Source organism: Chrysochloris asiatica, unplaced genomic scaffold (genome assembly GCF_000296735.1).
Source record: "Chrysochloris asiatica unplaced genomic scaffold, ChrAsi1.0 scaffold00029, whole genome shotgun sequence".
NCBI lineage: Eukaryota > Metazoa > Chordata > Mammalia > Afrosoricida > Chrysochloridae > Chrysochloris > Chrysochloris asiatica.
Window position 1 is genome coordinate 24,208,441 of NW_006408547.1, and position 4,499 is coordinate 24,212,939.

Sequence of the window (4,499 nt, forward strand, 5' to 3'; positions counted from 1 at the left end):
AACATCAGTTTTACACTCATTGTTTCATTGCAATGAATACAATCTCCTCTGTGCATCATCATTCAACAGTATTTGCTTCTATTCCTTCTGGTTTTGGGGGTGTGGCGCAAGGGAGGGGTGTACACAAAAACACTCAGGAACTTATAATCATTTAAACAACCAAAGAACACATTCTGCAAGATTGCTTTAGTTTTTAGCATTAGGTCTTTGAGTTAGTTTTCATATGTGGTGTGAAGTAAAGGTTCATCCTTTCACATGTGGAAATACAGGTGCCCCTGTACCATTTGTCAGAGAAACTATTCTTCCCCCATTGGATGGACTTAACACCCTTGTCAGATATCAGTTTACTTATCAGATATCATTTCAACATATCTTATGTGTTTTCATTCATTGTCCTTCTTCATTTCTTGACTTTAGCCAGGGGACGTCCCTCACCTTGACTCGTATTTCACTTGACTCCAGTAGGTGTTCACAGCTTCTTTGTCAAAAGACAAGGACTCATCTTGTGCACTGTCTGCTTCTCGTGAGCAGTAAGCCATTTCTTAGGTCTTGCTTCAGGTTTTGTTTTCTAATCATAAATTCATAAGATCAGTATCTCCACCTGAGTTCCTCCAGGAGCGGACTAAAAGAAAAGGATTCCTCTGAAAACTCCTGAATCCTGAGGTTATTTGGGGAGGGTCCCAGAAAACACCTAACGGTAGTGGGGAAATAAGTGGAGGCAGTGCAGGTGGGTGGTGAGGGTGTTTTATCGGAGTCATATAGTAACTGCTAAGGAGCTCTGGGAATCTATTGGTGACATGTTTCAGAGAGTTATCCCAACCACGGGGCCAGAGGGCTAGATTTTTATACATAAACTCTAATTTTTTACTAACTGAGGGTTACTCCTTGTCATTGTTAGGTGCCGTAGAATCAGCTCTAACTCATAGCGACTCTGTTCAGGGTTTCCAAGGAGTAGCTGGTGAGTTTGAACTGCCAACCTTCCAGTTAGTGGTCCCAGAGCAGGCTAAATTCCCTCGAGAAAGCAAAGGCAAAGAATCATGGGCAAGGTTCATGCCAGCAACTTATTTGGGAGAGATTCCAGTGTACTGTAAGGCAGTATGGAGGGAGGTATGGGGGTGGGGCGGGCAGTGAACTAGAAACCCTTGAGAGATCACAGAACCCCACACCTTCAATGTACAGGTGAGAACACAGAGGCCATGGGAAGAGGCTGAGCTATTTACTCCAGGTTCCTCAACTACATAGTAATGTACACACAAAAAACAGATATGAAAGAGTGACTAACCTTGTTAAAACTTGACTTGAAAGATTATTTTCTTCATATTTCTGTACAGTTTGAATTCATATTAGTAATTGCCATTTTTTTCTTCAAAACTTCTAGCTAAAACATGAAGAAATGGGCAGACAGAGAAAGAAATTCAAGATGTAAAAGGAAGTAAGTCCGAATACGGTAGGCGATTTCAAAGTGGAGAGTAATTTTCAGTGATAAACTTTAATGATAGGAGGATGTCTGAACTTGCTCTTAATTTGAGATGGGAAAACACAAAAGTCTTTCAGCTCTTATCTTAAATCCTTCTGAGCAAATGACCCTTTTCAGCAAGACTACAGGTTTTGGATCATGAGACCAAAAGGCTTTAAAACTTTTAAAAGTCAATTCCAAAAGACTTTCCCTATCCCTCCCTACATTAACCAGAAGTAGAAAAAAACTGTCCTGCGTAAGAGGAACTTAGTTGTTACCTGTGAAATATTTTAGTATAGGCCTCACCTTTGTTGCTTCTAGAATTGTGGTAATGTCTTGTGTTTATCATTCACATCCTCACTGACTTCCAAACATGATTTCAGGTGGTTGCTTCCACAATAACAAGATTTCAAGATTAGAAAGTAAAGGATAATTTATTTACTTCTTCAGAGATTCCTATTCCATACCTTTCCCCACATTTCCCCCCAAAATAGCTACAAATAAAGGAGTCCTGATTGTGAAGTGGGTTATGAGTTGGAATGCTAACTGCAAGGTCAGCAGTTGGAAACTACCAGCTGTTCCACAGAAGAAAGAAGAGGCTTTCTGCTCTTGTAAATATTTGCAGCCTCAGAAACCCTCTACGGGGTCGCTATGAGTCAGAATGGACTCCACAGCACACCACCACCAACACTGCCACTCCCAAGATCAGAACATTTTCTTCTTTATTCTTTTATGCATCCCTTACCTTTCATGACACAAAAACAATGAACGCCAACATGTGTGTATCACACAACTATTACTCCTTAACTGTACGTTCACACTTAGTCCTTTAGTGTTTTTGTCTTTTGGACCACAGAAATAACTCCTAAAGTATTGTTGTCCTTCTTAGATGGTAAATACAAAAAAGCAGGCATTTTAATTTCTCAGGAATGTGCTTGACACTATGATAAGGAAAAAAAGACATTTCCATTTTTATTTATGGTAGAGTCTAATTTTGAGAATAGTTTGCTATTCTGTCTCCCTGATGTTGTTAGTTTTTGATGATTTTCTTCTATATTTATTATTATCCAACCGCTATAGAAAAACAAACAAATCATTGCCATCAAGTCAGTTTGAATTCCTAACAATGCTGTAGAAGAGAGTAGAGCTGTCTCATGGATGGGTTTTCGAGGCTGTAATCTTTAGGGAAACAGACTGGGACATATTTCTCCCAAGGAGAGGCTGGTGGGTTTGAATCACAGAACTTTTGGTTCACAGCCAAGCAATTAATCACTGTTCTGCCACTAAATCCTTTGTGTTTATGGAAAAGGGGAAGGACTTAAAACACCCAAAGGAGAGAGGTAGAAATACCTTACACATCATACCTTGCACGTTAGAGCAGTTGCTGGAATTCAAACTAATTTTATACATAGCATTTCACTTGATGCCCCATGTGGCAGTTAGAAATAAATGTATTACTGTTCTTGTTTCGTAAACAACATGTTGAATTTGGTCATGCCTAGGGGGTCCTGGTGTGGCGCTATGGGTTAAAGTGCTGGACTGCAAAGTCTGTTTGGAGTGCAAGGTTGGTGGTTTGAGCTCACCAGCCACTCCTTGGAAACTGTATACAGGGTCGCTATGGGTCGGAACCAACTCGACAGCACTTTACAACAGTAATAAGTTCCTGTACAGTCTCTCATCCAGAACATTTCCAGCTGATGTGTTTAAGTTTCTGGAACTCACAGCTCGTTGAACGTGCTGGATTTGGCACCTGAATCAAGCTCTTGGTACGTATAAGTATGTTTGGTGACCAGCTGGAAATGATTGACACCTTCAGACAGCTTAAGTGGATGCCTGGGAGCCTAGGTAATGCCCTGTTCAGATGTGTTCCTTGGCAGGAACTCCAAGTGAAAGGAAGTACAGTCTCATGTTTCAAAAAAGCAAAGAACCAAATCAAATAGGAATGTTTCTGTTAATGTTATTACGTGCTGTTACGTCACAACATCGCTATGCACACTGTTTGGTCTGTACCGTCCTCACAATTGTTGTATGTTTGAGCCCATCACTACAGCCACTGTATCGCTACATCTCGTTGGGGGTCTTTCTCTTTTATATTAACCGTCTACCAAGCATGATATCCTTCTCCAGGGACTGATGTCTCCTGACAAGATATCCAAAGTATAAAAGACCAAGTCTCACCGGCCTCACGTCTAAGGAGTATTCTGACCGTACTTCTTCCAGGCAGCTCCATTTGCTATTTGACAGTCCGTGGTACCTTCGGAGGCCTGGTGTGGCACTTCAAGTTAATGAACTGGACTGCAAAGTTGGTTTGAACCACAAGGTTGGCAGTTCAAGCTCACCAGCTACTTCTTGGAAACCCTATACAAGGTCCCTATGGGTCGGAACCGACTTGACAGCACTTAACAACAACAATAGTACATTTCGTGTTCTTTGCCAACAACATAATCCAAATGCATGGATTCTGCTAAGGTCTTCTTTATTCCTTGTCCAGATTTCACATGCTTATGAGGCAAGTGAAGATATCATGGCTTGGGTCAGGCCCACCCTAGATCTCAAATTGACGTCTTTGTTCTTTCACACTTTAAAAGAGGTCTTTTGCAGCAGATTTGCCTAATGCAGCGTGTTGTTGGATTTCATGTCTGCTACTTCCAGGAGTGTTGATTGTAGATTCAAGCAAAACGAAGTCTTGACAACTTCAATTTTTTCTCTGTTTATCATGATGTTATGTACTGAGACCTCTGTGAGGCTTTTCATTTTCTTTCCATAGGGGTGCAATCAATATAAAAACCTTTGGTTTTCATCAGTAAGTATTTCAAATCTTCTGTGCTTCCAGCAAGCAAGGTTACATCATCTGAATACTACAAGTTGTTTGTTAATGAGTCTTCCACCAATCCTGATGCCATGTTCTTCTTTATGTAGTCCAGCTTCTTGGATCATTTGCACAACATACAGATTGAAGAAGTATAGTGAAAGGATACAACCTTGACACACACCTTTCCTGATTTTAAACCATTCTGTAGCCCCTTGTTCTGTTCTAACAACT

General features: G+C 40.7%; 1 pseudogene; it reads right to left on the bottom strand.

Moving 5' to 3' along the window:
* Positions 1-539, bottom strand: part of LOC102836035 — a 20,627-nt pseudogene extending 20,088 nt beyond the window's left edge.
* Between the last annotated feature and the right edge of the window lie 3,960 nt (positions 540-4,499).